General features: G+C 38.7%; 1 protein-coding gene and 1 pseudogene across 1 annotated transcript in view; both read left to right on the top strand.

Annotated features, from left to right (window-relative positions):
- XPR1 (xenotropic and polytropic retrovirus receptor 1) overlaps positions 1-15,336 on the top strand; it is a 236,222-nt gene that overhangs the window by 79,055 nt on the left and 141,831 nt on the right. The window lies entirely within an intron of this gene.
- On the top strand, positions 10,672-14,255 carry LOC117803432 (annotated as a pseudogene).

Genomic DNA, 15,336 nt, shown 5'->3' with positions numbered 1-15,336 from the left:
CTGTGCCACCCAGGCGCCCCGCCTTTTACATTATTGTTGAGATGGTCTCATAGTCTTCTTTTCATACCTCCAGGAATAGATCATTACATCTCAAGGTATACAGCAGCCAGTCTTGTGTGACTACCATATACTAGACATGGCATTGAACAAAATAGACACTTGCCCTGTCTTCATGGAGTCTGTGACCCAGCAGTGATTTTAAATAAGTAATTAAAAGTATGTAAGCACTGTGAAGAAGAAATACACAGTGCTATAGAGTAATATGACAAGGAAATTTAACATAACCTGGGGGATTCAGAGAATGTTGTATTAAGGTATTAATCTTTTAGCTGACATTTGGAGGATAAATGGGTTAGGAAAAAGGTGGGGCAGTTTTTCAAGTTGAGGAAAGAGCATGTACCAGAATCTAGAGTTGAGCATGGCATGTTCAAGGAACCTAAGACAATTACAGTGAGAGGGCATTCTTCTCATCGCTGTAGGAAACCTAGCATGTCTCATATATTGAGGACTAAAGGAACGTTTTAAGGATTTGCAGATTTGGAAGGTCAGCATTAGCAGTGGTGAAATAGTTCCCTTAAGTGACTTTATAAGAATTGGACATCAACAAAGTAGGGACAGGATGTGAAGAACATAAGAACACCTCTCACAAATAACTGGGGTGAGGATGGAGGAGTAGAGACCAAAAGGAAATATGAGATTTTATTCAAGTAAGGGCAACGGGTTGTAAACATTGGAGTTAGCACTAATACACCCAGAGGCTGGTAAGACTGGAGAAATTCAGGTTATGTATTACCTAAAATGGCATTTTTAAAAACAAATGGTTAGGCAAAAGTTATTTTCTTCCTTTTTGTTTCATGTCTCTCCTTGCTGGGAAATGTAGTGATAATAGTGATAATATAAATTGATACGGTTATTTGATTGCTTGATATTTTTTTAAGTTTTTTTTTTTTAATTTATTTGTCAGAGAGAGAGAGAGTGCGTACAAGCAGGGGGAGCGGCAGGCAGAGGGAGAAGCAGGCTCCCCGCTGAGCAAGGAGCCCGATGTGGGGCTCCATCCCAGGACCCTGGGATCATGACCTGAGCTGAAGGCAGACACTTAACCGACTGAGCCACCCAGGAGTCCCTGCTTGACATTTTAAATTTTATTTTTTAAGTTAACTTACAGTAAGGTTTACTTTTTTGGGGTGTACAGTTCTATGAATTTTAGCATATGTAAAGTCTGTGTAGTCACCACCACAATCAAGGTACAGAGTAGTTCTGTCATCCCAAAATCCTTGAGCTGTCCCTGTGCAGTCACACTTTCCTCCTACACATAACCCCCATGTCCCATCGCTATAGTTTTGTCTTTTTTGAGTGTCATATAAGTAGTAGAATAATATGTATGTAACATTTGGCTTCTTTTGTACTGTGTAAGTCCTTTGTGATTCATGCAAGTTGTTCCTTGTATCAATAATCCATTCCTTTTATTACAGGCTTTTGTGTGAATATAAGTTTTTTATTTCTCTAAATACTCAGGAGTGGGATTGCTTGGTCATTTGGTAAGTCAATGTTTAACTTTATAAGAAACTGCCAAAGTGTTTTCGAGAGTGGCTGTTTCATTTTGCATTCCCGTTGGCAAAATACGAGTACCAGTTGTTCTGTATCCTTGCCAACACTTGATACAGTATTTTTTATTTTAGCCATTCTAATATGTGTGTAAATGGTATCTCATTGTAGTTCTATTTTTTAGAGTCTTTCTTATAATTTACATAACATAAAATTACTCATTTAAAGTGTACAATTTGGATGTTTTTAGTATATTCAGAGTAGTGCAAGCACCACCACAGTCTTAAATTTAGAACATTTTCATCACTGTGGTTTTCTTTTGCATTTCTCTAGTGGCTAATGGTGTTCAGTGTCTTTTCACTTGCCATCTCTGTTTTGTAGTCTTTTTGTCCATTTTTTATTTGTGTTGTCTGTATTTTTTCTGTTGAGCATTGAAAGTTCCTTATGTATTCTGGATACAAGTCCTTTGTTGATTATATGTACTGTAAATATTTTCTCCCAGTCTGTAGCTTGTCTTTTCATTTTTTATTTTTTTTTATTTTTCTTAAAGATTTTATTTATTTGTGTGAGAGAGAGAGAGCATGAGCAGGGTGAGGGGCCCAGGGAGAGAAGCAGACTCCCTTCTGAGCAGGGAGCCCAATGTGGGGCTCGATCCCAGGACTCTGGGATGATGACCTGAGCTGAAGGCAGACACTTAACCGACTGAGCCACCCAGATGCCCCGTCTTTTCATTCTTTTAACAGTGTCTTTTGCACAGCAAAAGTTTTTAATTTCGATGAGGTTTCATTTTTCAGTTTTATCATTTTGGTATCATCCCTAAGATGATACCTAGCCTCTGGTCACAAAGATTTTCTCCTTTATTCTCTTCTAAAAGTTTTACAGTTTTACATTTAGTTCGGTCATCTCATTTGAGCTAATTTTTATAGAAGGTGTGAGGTTTAGGCCAGTTCATTTTCTTACGTATGGTTGCTCACTTGTTCTAATATGATTTGCTGGGAAGACGCTCCTTTCTGCTTGAATTGCCTTCTGCACCTTTGTCAAGAATTAATTTGCCAGATTTTGGAGGGTCTGTTTCTGGACTCTGTTCTTTTTCATTGTTCTCTGTTTCTGTCCATCCTTTTGCCAGTACTGTAGTATGAACATTTTCTTGGTTATGTCTTACAATCAGATACTGTGATTTCTCTGACTTTCTTGTTCTTCTTCAGAAATTTAATGGTTTTTCTAGTTCTTTTGCCTTTCAATATGAATTTTAGACTCAGTTTATCTATATGTACCAAAAAAAATCCTCCTGGCATATTGATTGGAAGTATGTTAAATCCCGTGGATCAGTTTAGAGAGAGTTGACTTTTTCACTGTTTAGTCTTCTCCATGACCTGTGGTAAGTCTCTCCATTTAAGTCGTCTTTTATATATTTCATCAATGGTTTATAGTTTTCAAGGTACAGATCCTATACATATTTTGTTATATTTATACTTGATTGTTTCCTTTTGTTAAAGCTATTGTAAATGGTGTTGTTTTTTTTTTAAGATTTCTTTATTTTAGAGAGAAAAAGAGCATGAGAGGGGGGAGGGGCAGAGGGAGAAGGAGAGAGAAAATCTCAAGGAAACTCCCTGCTGAGCATGGAGCCTGACATGGGGCTCAGTCTCATGACCCCGAGATCATAATCCCAGCTGAAATCAAGAGTCCAACACAACCTACTTAGCCACCCACATGCCCATGGTGTTGGTTTTAAAATTTAATTTGCCAGTTGTTCATTGCTGATGTATACAAATATGATTTAATTTTTTTTTAATGTGTTGACCTTCTATCCTGTGACTGTAAACTCACTTATGAGTTTTAGGGGTTCTTGGTAGAGTCCTTGGGGTTGTCTACATAAACAGTTATATTATCTGAGAACAGGGGCAGTTTTATGTCTTCCTTTCCAATCTGTATGCCTTTTCTTTCTTTTTCTTAAATTATTGCATTGACCAACACTTCCAGTATGATGTTGTATAGGTGTGGTGAGAGTGACCATCCTTTTTCCTTATTCCTATCTTAGTCTTCACCATTAAGTATATTAGCTGATGTTTTACCCCCAGAGATGCCTTTTTATCAGATTGTGGAAATTTCCTTCTATTCCTAGTTTGCTAAATGTTTTTACTGTTGAAGAATATGGAATTTTATCAGATGCTTTTTCTGCATCAAATGATATGATCACGTGGTTTATATTTTTATACCATTCATAGGATGGACTATGTTGCTTGATTTTCAAATATTGAGCTATTTTTACATTCCTGGGATCTACCCCACTTAGTCGTGGTGTATTACTGTTTCTGTATATTGCTGGATTAAATTATCTAATAGTTTGTTGAGGATTTTTTTTTTAAAGATGTTATTTATTTATTTGACAGAGATAGAGCCAGCCAGTGAGAGAAGGAACACAAGCAGGGGGAGTGGGAGAGGAAGAAGTAGGCTCATACAGAGGAGCCTGATGTGGGGCTCGATCCCATAACGCCGGGATCACGCCCTGAGCCGAAGGCAGATGCTTAACCACTGTGCCACCCAGGCGCCCATTGTTGAGGATTTTTAAAAATTTCTATCCAAGAAGGATATTGGTCTGTAGTTATCTTCACCTGTGCCATCTTTGTCTAGTTTTGGTATCAGGTAAACATCATTACCCTAAAATGAGTTGGGAAGTATTGTCTTCTGTTTTTTTGGAAGATATCTGATAGTTTGGTATTCTTCATTAAATATTTTATAGAATCCACCATTGAAATCATCTGGGTCTAGAGATTTTGTTTTTGGAAGAGAATTGTTTTTGTGATTATCTAATTTCTTTAGCAGTTGTAAGACTCTTTAGGTTATCTGTTTCATCTGGTGTGAATTTTGGCATTTTGTGGTTTTCTAGGAATTGGTCCATTTCATCTAAGGTGTTGAATTTATGTGCATAGAATTGTTTGCACTATTTCTCTATTATTTTTTTAATGTCTGGGGTCTGTAGTTAAATCCCCTGTTACATATTAAATGTTGGTAATTTGTGTCTTCTTTTTTCTCTGTTAGTTTTGCTTGACTTTTTTTTAAATCAATTTTTTTTTATTTATGAAGATAAGCTAGCTTTGATTTCACTGATTACTGAGTTTTTTTGTTTTTAATTTGAGCAATTTCTGTTGTTTTCTTTTTTCTTTTATTTTGATTGCCTTGAATTTATTTTGTTATTTTTTTTAGTTTCTTAATGTGGAAGTTTAGATTATTGATTTGAGACCTTTTCTTCTTTTCCCATATAAGCATTTTATACCATAAATTTCCCTCTAGACACTCCTTTGGTGCATTTCTCAAATTTTGGTATGTTGTAGTCTCATTTTCATTCAGTTCAAAATATTTTTATTTCCCTTGATTCCTTTTACACCTATGGGTTATCTAAAAGCGTGATTTCCATGTGTTTGGAGATTTTGTTGCTGTCTTTTTATTATTAATTTCTAAATCTTTTATGGTTTAGAGGAACATGCTTTATATAATTTCAATTCTTTTAAATTTGCTAAAACTTATTTTATGACACAGATAGGGTCTATCTTGGTGAATGTTCCATGTGTACATTTTCAAGAGAATAAAATGATGTTGTTAGGTGGAGTGTTCTTTAAATGCCAGATCCAGTTGGTTGATGCTATTGTTCAGTTCCTGTTTGTTCTTGTTAATATTCTGTCTGCTCTCTTTACTGATTACTGAAGGAGATATGTTGAAGCCTCCAACTATAATTGTGGATTTGTCTGTTTCTCCTTTTAGTTTTGTAAATTTTGGCTTCATATATTTTGAAACTCTTATTATTAGGTATATACACATTTAGGAATTTAGGAATTCTTGATGAATTGGCTTGTTTCATTATGTGATGAATTTCATACCTGGTAATTTTCTTGGGTCTGAAGTCTACTTTGATATTAATATAGCCACTTAATCTTTCTTTTAATTAGTGTTTGTGTGGTATGTATTTTTCTGTCCTTTTACTTTAAAACTATTTATATCATTATGTGTAAGGTGGGTTTCTTGTAGACATAGAAATAGTTGGATAGGAAGGAAAAAAGATGGCAGAGGAGTAGGGGACCCCTTTTTCAGCTGGTCCTCTGAGTCGAGCTGGATATGTAGCAGACCATCCTAAAAACCCATGGGATCAGCCTGAGACGCAGAGGATACATCTGGATCTCTACAAACGAATACCTCCAGCGCTGAATATTGAGGTAAAAAGCAGGGAGCCATGAATCCGCGCACAGATACCGGAAGATAAACGGAAGGGGGAGGGAACCGCTGTGCTTGGGCACCGGGAAACAGTAGCTACCTGTACAGGGGAGTGGCTGGACTCGCAGACTGGCACCCACGAGAAAGCAGACTGAGACTGTGAGCCCGGGAACACGCGCGACCAGACTGAAAACCAGAGCGCCGGAGTGCTCACTGGAACCGGACTGATACTGGGAGCTCAGGAGCGCATGCGACCAGACTGAAAACCGGCACTCCAGAGCACGCGCGAACCACACTGAAACAGGGAGCTGGGGAGCGTGCATGGGACCAGGGGCAGCTGGCAGTGTTAGAAGCACAAAGGACAGAGACGTGCCGGCCCTGGAAGTGAGGGCTGGGAGAGCGGCTATGGGGCGCACAACCCATGACGCTGCAGGGTTTTTGGCAGCACCAACAGAAACAGAGTTAAAGTGGCCAAGAGAGCTCAGTGGAAAGCGGACTGTGATCTCTCTGTTCTGAGACAGAGGCTAGGATACAGCCACTGATGCTCTGACTCTTAGAAGAGACACAGAAAACCTCCAGGGAAAGCCGCCAGAGAACAAAAGCCCGGAAATACCAGCTCACAATGTGCCCATCCCCATCCCCCCTCGCAGGGGACAGGGCGACTCTACCTAAACAGGGTTGCTTGAATACCAGTGCGGCAGGCCCCTCCCCCAGAAGGCAAGCTGGAAAATCAAGAAGCCCACATCCCTAAGGTCCCTATAAAACAAGTGCACACTGCCTGGGTCCTGGTCAATAATTTGCTCTGGGCAGCCCCGCAACCTCTCCTCATCAGAATGACGAGGAGGAGAAATACCCCCCAGCAAAGAAAAGATAATGAGTCTGTGGCCTCTGCCACAGAACTGATGGATATGGATATAACAAAATTGTCAGAAATGGAGTTCAGAGTAACAATGGTCAAGATGATGTGTAGGCTTGAAAAAAATATTAACGAGAATATTAACGAGAATATAGAATCTCTAAGGGCGGAAATGAGAGTGAATCTGGCAGAAATTAAAAATGCTATGAATCAAATGCAGTCAAAACTAGATGCTGTGACAGCCAGGGTAAATGAGGCAGAAGAACGAATTAGTGAATTGGGGGTTGGGATGGTAGAAGAGAAAGTTAAAACAGAAACTTGGCTCAAAAAAATCCAATCTCAAGAATGTAGATTACGGGAGATTACTGACTCAATGGAACGTTCCAATGTCAGAATCATCAGCATCCCCGAGGGGGTGGAGAAAGAGAGAGGTCTAGAAGAGATATTTGAACAAATTGTAGCTGAAAACTTCCCTAATCTGACAAAGGAAACAAGCATTCATGTCCAAGAGGCAGAGAGGACCCCTCCCAAGGTCGACCACAGCAGACCTACACCATGTCACGTCATAGTACAATTCGCAAATATTAGATCCAAGGATACAGTATTGAAAGCGGCCAGGGCAAAAAGATTTCTCACGTACAGAGGAAAAAATACCAGATTAACGTCAGACCTGTCTACAGAAACATGGCAGGCTAGGAAGGGGTGGCAGCATATTTTCAAAGCTCTATCCCAGAAAAACACGCAGCCAAGGATCCTTTATCCAGCAAGGTTGTCATTCAGAATTGATGGAGAGATAAGGGCCTTCCAAGATAGGCAGAAACTGACCGAATTCGTAACCATGAAACCAGCCCTACAGGAGATATTAAGGGGGGTTCTATAAAAGTAAAAAGGCCCCAAGAGTGATACAGAACAAAAATTTATAATCTGTAGAAACAAAGACGTCACAGGCAACATGACATCATTAAAATCATCTCTCTCAATAATCACTCTCAATGAGAATGGCCTAAATGCTCCCATAAAACGCCACAGGGTTGCAGATTGGATAAAAAGACATGACCCATCCATTTGCTATCTACAAGAGACTCATCTTGAACCTAAAGATACATCCAGACTGAAAGTGAAGGGATGGAGAACCATTTTTCGTGCCAGTGGACCTCAAAAGAAAGTTGGGGTAGCAATTCTCATATCAAACAGATTAGATTTTAAACTAAAGACTGTAGTTAGAGATACAGAGGGACACTATATTATTCTTAAAGGATGTATCCAACAAGTGGATATGACAATTATAAATATCTATACCCCCAACAGGGGAGTAGCAAGATACACAAACCAACTCCTAACCAGAATAAAGAGACATATAGATAAAAACACAGTAATAGTAGGGGACCTCAACACTCCACTATCAGCAATAGACAGATCACCTAAGCAGAAAATCAACCAAGAAACAAGAGCTTTGATTGACATACTAGACCAGATGGACCTCATAGATATATATAGAACACTACACCCCAGGACAACAGAATACTCATTCTTTTGGAATGCACATGGAATGTTCTCCAGAATAGACCATATACTGGGTCACAAAACAGGCCTCAACTGATACCAAAAGACTGAAATTATTCCCTGCATATTCTCAGACCACAATGCTTTGAAATTGGAACTCAACCACAAGGAAAAATTTGGAAGAAACTCAAAAACTTGGAAACTAAGAACCATCCTGCTCAAGAATGATTGGATAAACCAGGAGATTAAAAATCAATTTAAACAATTTATGGAGATCAACGAGAATGAAAACACAACGGTCCAAAACCTATGGGACACTGCAAAGGCAGTCCTAAGGGGAAAATACATAGCCATTCAAGCCTCACTCAAAAGAATAGAAAAATCTAAAATGCAGTTTTTATATTCTCACCTCAAGAAGCTGGAACAGAAGAACAGGCCTAACCCTCGCACGAGAAAGCAGTTGATTAAGATTAGAGCAGAGATCAATGAATTAGAAACCAGGAGCACAGTGGAGCAGATCAAGAGAACTAGAAGCTGGCTCTTTGAAAGAATAAATAAGATCGATAACCCACTGGCAAGACTTATTCAAAAGAATAGAGAAAGGACCCAAATTAATAAAATTATGAATAAAAAGGGAGAGGTCACCACCAACACCAACTATGAAATAGGAAGGATCATTAGAAACTTTTACCAACAACTTTATGCCAATAAATTAAACAACCTGGAAGAAATGGATGCCTTCCTGGAAACGTATAAACTACCAAGACTGAAACAGGAAGAAATTGATTTTTTAAACAGACCAATTAATTATGAAGAGATTGAAGCAGTTATCAAATCCTCCCGAAAAACAAGAGGCCAGGGCCTGATGGATTCCCCTGGGGAATTCTACCAAACATTCAAAGAAGAAATAATACCTATTCTCCTGAAGCTGTTTCAAAAAATAGAAACAGAAGGAAAACTACCAAACTCATTCTATGAGGCCAGTATTACCTTGATCCCCAAACCAGGCAAAGACCCCATCAAAAAGGAGAATTACAGACCGATATCCCTGATGAACATGGACGCCAAAATTCTCAAAAAGATCCTAGCTAATAGGATCCAACAGTACATTAAAAGGATTATTCTTCATGACCAAGTGAGATTCATTCCCGGGATACAAGGGTGATTCAGCATTTGCCAGTCGATCAGTGTGATCGATCATATCAACAAGAAAAGAGTCAAGAATCATGCAAGCCTCTCAATAGATGCAGAAAAAGCATTTGACAAAATACAGCATCCTTTCCTGATTAAAACCCTTCAGAGTGTAGGGATGGAACCATCTATGAAAAGCCTACAGCAAATACCATTCTCAACGGGGAAAAGTTGGAAGCCTTCTCTTCAGATCAGGAACACCACAAGGTTGCCCACTCTCGCCATTATTATTCAACATAGTACTAGAAGTCCTTGCAACAGCAATTAAAACAAAAAGGGATCAAAGGTATCCAAATCGGCAAAGAAGAAGTCAAACCCGTCTCTCTTCGCAGATGACATGATACTCTATATGGAAAACCCAAAAGAATCCACCCCCAAACTACTAGAAGTTATAAAGCAATTCAGTAATGTGTGGGATACAAAATCAATGCTCAGAAATTAGTTGCATTTCTATACATGGTTTGTTGTGCCTGGGGGCACCTGGGTGGCACAGTCATTGAAGCCTGTGACTCTTGGTTGCCGCACAGTTACGATCTCGGGGTCACAAGATCGAGTCCCACCTCAGGCTCCCTGCTTAGGGCAGAGTCTGCTTGGGATTCTCTCTCCCTGTCCCCCGTCTCTCCTTACATGCAGACACGTTTGTGTGCACGTTCTCTCTCTCTCAAATAAAATCTTCAAAAAAATTTATTATATCCACTGCCTGTTATTGTTAGTAACAGAAAAATTGAGGAACTATTCTAAACTACAGGCGTACCTCATTTTATTGCACTAGCTTTATTGAACTTCACAGATACTGCATTCTTTACAAATTGAAGGTTTGTGGCAGCCCCGCGTTAAGCAAGTTTATTGGCACTATTTTTTCCAATACCATTTGCTCACTTCATATCTTATTGTCACATTTTGATAATTCTTATGATATTTCGAGCTTTGTCATTATTATTTGAATTGCTTCAATTTCATGATAAAACTTTAATGGATGAGGAGTTACTTCCTATGGATGAGCAAAGATGGTGGTTTCTTGAGAGGGAATCTACTCCTGGTGAAGATGGTTGAAATGACAACAAAAGATTTGGAATATTACATAAACATAATTGATAAGAAAGTGGTAGAGTTTGGGATGATTGACTCCAATTTTGAAAGACGTTCTTCTGCAGGTAAAAATGCTGTCAGATAGCATCACATGCTACAGAGAAATCATTTGTGAAAGGAAGAGTCAATCAGTATGACAAACTTCATTGGTTTTGTTGTTGATTTGTTTTGTTTTTTTTAAAGATTTTATTTATTCATTTGAGAGAGAGAGAGAGCATGAGCAGGGGGAGGGGCAGAGGCAGAGATAGAAGCAGACTCCCTGCTGAGCAGGGAGCCAGATGCGGGACTCAATCCCAGGACCTGGAGATCATGACCTGAGCTGAAGGCAGACGCTTAACCGACTGAGCCACCCAGGTTCCCCGGGCAAACTTCACTGTTGTCTTATTTTAAGAATTGCCCAAGAGGTTGGGCAGAGTAGTTGGGCGGCCACTCAGGGTGGATCAGGGCGGTCTCCTGCTGCTTCCTGGCCTCAACCATGGCTGACAAGATCCCCAGGAAGGCCAACCACTCAGTGCTTGCTGGGCACACCCATGGCATCAGCACGTCCGTGTCCCTCACAGTGGCCGCCATCACCTCCAAACCTGGGGGTAGCAGTGCCTCCAAGAAATTAGTGATCAAGAATTTCTGAGACAGGCCTGACTTTCCTGATAACTACATTCAGGACATCTGGAGAAGCTTCTTGAGGCAGTGAAAGCCGTACATACACGTAGTATCTCCATCAGATAGAACCTTGAAAAACTACCAAGCTGTTGAAAATCTGTTCTCACAAAGTTTCCTCAACACTCTACAAACAGCTGTGCCAGGTCTGTGAAGATCATGTCCAAGCACAGATCTTTCAGTTTAGAGAAGACTCACCAGATAATGTTTTATTTCTAAAGAAGATTAACACATGCTGGCAAGATCATTGCATACAAATGATCATGATCAGAAGTATTTTCCTGTTTTTGCTTTGCACTTATGTACTTCAGAATTCCATGCTTCCTTCTATCTGGGATATGGGATTAGAACTTTTTAGAAACTGTATCATTAGTGATAAAATGGTTCATAGTAAAAGTAGTATTGATGGAATTCTGCTATTAACTGAACAAGAAAGAAGCAGTGAAGCAGTGGATAGAAGTTTATTGAAAAGTCTACTGAGTATGCTCTCTGACCTTCAGGTATATAAAGATTCATTTGAACTGAAATTTTTGGAAGAAACTACTTGTTTATATGCTGCAGAAGGCCAGAATATGTTAACCATGTACATAAGCGTTTAGAGGCAGAGGGAGACTGAGTAATCACATATTCAGACCACAGCATACAGAAACCACTGATTGCTTTTGTGGAGAAACACCTATTAGGAGAACATTGAACAGCAATTCTGTAGAAAGGGCTTGACCATCTCCTTGATAAGAACAGTGTGCTGAGCTCACTCAGATATACCAGCTGTTCAGCCATGTGAAACCTGGGCAGCAAATTCTGCTGCATCACTGGAGCGACTACATCAAGACTCTGGGACAACAGGTGTTATCAGTCCTGAAAAAGGCAAAACTGTGGAACAGGACCTGCTAGATTTTAAGGATCATGTGGACCATGTGAGAGAAGTGTGCTTTCAGAGGAACAAGAAGTTCATCAGCTTGATGAAGGAATCCTTTGAAACATTTATCAACAAGAGGCCAAATAAGCCTGCAGAATTGATAGCAAAGCCTGTTGATTCAAAATCAAGAGCAAGTAATAAAGAAGCAACAGACGAAGAGCTGGGACAAGGTTATGATAATATTCAGGTTCATTCACAGTAAAGATTTCTTTGAAGGCTTTTATAATTGGCAAAACGACGACTCATTGGAGAAAGCACCTCGGATGCTGAAAGATCTATGTTGTCAAAACTAAAGCATCAATGTGGTGCTGCTTTCACCAGCAAGCTGGAAGGCATGTTCAAGGACCTGGAGCTCTCCAAGGACATCATAGTTCATTTCAAGCAGTATATGCAGAATCAAAGTGACCCAGGCTCTATAGACCTAACAGTGAATAGACTTATGATGGGATACTGGCCAACATATACACCTATGGAAGTGCATTTAACTCTAGAAATGGTTAGACTTCAGGAAGTATTTAAGACATTTTATCTCAGAAAGCACAGGGATAGAAAACTTCAGTGGCAAACTACACTGGGGAATGTTGTTTAAAAAAGCAAGTTTAAGGAAGGAAAGGAGTTCCAGGTGTTCATCTTCCAGTTACTGGTGCTTCTCATGTTCAGTGAAGGGGGTAGGTTCAGCTTTGAAGAAATAAAAATGGCCATGAGAATAGAGGACAGTGAACTTCAAAGAACGTTACAGTCTCTGGCCTGTGGCAAAGCACGAGTTCTGGTTAAAACCCCCAAAAGGAAGGAGATGGAATATCGGGGCACATTCATGTTCAGCGGGGAAATCAAATACAGGTTGTTTCAAATAACAGCCAGATCCAGATGGAGGAAACCATTGAAGAACAGGTCAGCACCACTGATAGTGTTTTAGGAAAGACAGTATCTGATTGACCCTGCTATTGTCAGAATAATGAAGATGAGAAACTCTTTATCATAATCTTCTAGTTTCTGAATTGTATAATCAGTGAAATTTCCGGTAAAGCCTAGAGATTTAAAAAGAATTGAATTACTTATTGACAGACTATATGGAGAGAGATAATCACCACTACATGGCCTGATGTATTGGCCAACTGCTTTCTCTCAGTGAGACACTAGAATGTATCTTCAGAGCAATGAAGCATTTCTGTGCTATCTCCAAGACTTCTGAGATTGAGCCAGATGAAGACTTTTGGGTTAGAAAGCAAAGAGATGATTTTTCTTGGGTCACCCTTCACAAAGCTTAAGGGTTTGCAAATGGCGTATGTGTCTTTCCCTCCAGTTCTCCCTCTTAACTCTTTTCGCTGTTTGAATTGTTTTTGTTCCTTTGTGCAGAATGACTTTGAGATTGGACAAGAAGATATTGGTTAAAGAGATTCCTTTCTAAGATGTTGCTCTTGTGGCAGAAAGTTGAAAGTTTAGTTTGGTGTCTGTGTGTGCTCATGAATGCATAGTTAAAAAGACCCTCTGTGCTGCATTCATGGGCTTCAGAGATGACTGGTGTACTCCTAAAGGCAGGATCTCTTAGTTGATGGGCACTTAGTTTTAGAAACAAGAACCCTTTATTGGCGGGCATTAGGAAGAAACAATGTCAAAAGCTGGCTAATCAATTATGAAATGTAAATATTGGCATCTGTTTGTTTCTTTTATGTTCTATATATTTTAAACTCTGATGACTGACTTTTTAGAGTAAGATTTCTCAGTGAGACCTCTCACGTGTGCCAAAACAACACCGGGTCAGGTGCGCTTGCTACGGTGAACCCATGACCATCTTTGTTGTTCTTCCGCTGAGTTGTTTGTAGATTTTCTGTTTAGGAGTTTGGGAAATAGTATGTTTGTGTTTACTCTTCCAAGATTGAGTCTAACAGCCCCTGTTTTTTGCTTGGGGTAACTGCTGTTTGATTTTTTTTCATTGCAGTATTTGTAGGATTGGTTTGTTTTTACAGTCATGAGTTGTTCTTTGTTCTGTAACCACTGTGAAAAGTTTTATAGGAGTCTTAAAGTCTTGAAAATGTGAAGCAGAAGTTATTTTGTTAAAAGATTAAAAGGATTTTGTTGGACCTGGTTTCATGTTTTGTGTATATATAGGTGCCATAACTGTAACAAAAATACTTTCCTAGTAACATTTAAGAGTGCTCTGTATATTACATAATAGTGTGCTTCGTTTTGATTAAAAGCTACCATAGGAATTTTGATCATGGTATAAATGTTTAAAACAATATTTTCTGTAATATACCAAGTTTATGTAATTTGATTTTGTGCTAAATTATTTAAAAATTTCTCCCTTTTAGAAACATGCGTGTTTAAAATATGACATTTTATGGGTTTCCATGTGAAAATCCTCACCATTTAAGTATTGTCATTATTTATATATTTGTAAATATTCATTTGTGAGTTCTATAATATGTGGTCTATAAAAGACCAAACAGATTTTTACTTCCTAAATTTTATGTTCGTTGTCTCTAGAGATTGTTAATATTGTAATTTAATGTAAACTTACTCTGAATAAAATTAGTTTAAAGGCCTTAAAAAAAGAATAGAAGAATTGCCTGAGCCACCCCAACCTTGAGCAACTACCACCCTGATCAGTTAGTAGCCATTAACACTAAAGTAAGACCTTCCACCAGCAAAAAACTTGCTGAAAGCTCATTTTTTAGCATATAAAGTATTTTAATTACGATATGTACATTGGTTTTTTTAAGGCATAATGCTGTTGCACATTTAATAGACTACAGTATAGTGTAAACATAATTTTTATTTGCACTGGGAAACCAAAACATTAATTTGACTTGCATTTTGCAATATTAATTTTATTGCAGTGGTCTGGAACTGAACCCTCAATATCTCCAAGGTGTGCATGTATTATCTAATTCAGCAGAGGTTGCTTACATCACTGATGAACAAGTGAGGTTATGTCATATGTCATTGTTGTTTCACTTTCGTTTTATTCTTTAATGTAAGTGAAAACATCAGATAACATTAAGATTGGAATTACATTTGTTTATCCGTTGCAACCCTAAGTTGGCTTCTCAGGAGTTTGGCAAAATCAGCAGAGCATTCTGTGAGAATTAGTTGGCTCTAAGAATTTATAATAAAGAATATTATCTTATTATGATTTTTAAATTGTGTCCTACAGCCTTTAAAATTTATAATAAACACACATTTCATACACACACACACACACACACACACACACACACACACACACACACACCGGAGGGCTGATTGTTAAACATTTATCAGCACACCACTGTGTCTAGCACAGAACAGGCATTCATTAAATGCTGCTTTCTTCTCTTTTTTATTCCCCTTTGGCCTTTTCAAACAGAATCAAAATATCTGCCATACT

This window comes from Ailuropoda melanoleuca, chromosome 8, assembly GCF_002007445.2.
Source record: "Ailuropoda melanoleuca isolate Jingjing chromosome 8, ASM200744v2, whole genome shotgun sequence".
Lineage (NCBI taxonomy): Eukaryota > Metazoa > Chordata > Mammalia > Carnivora > Ursidae > Ailuropoda > Ailuropoda melanoleuca.
Note: the sequence above shows the minus strand (reverse complement) of the source record. Positions and strands in the feature narration are given on the sequence as shown.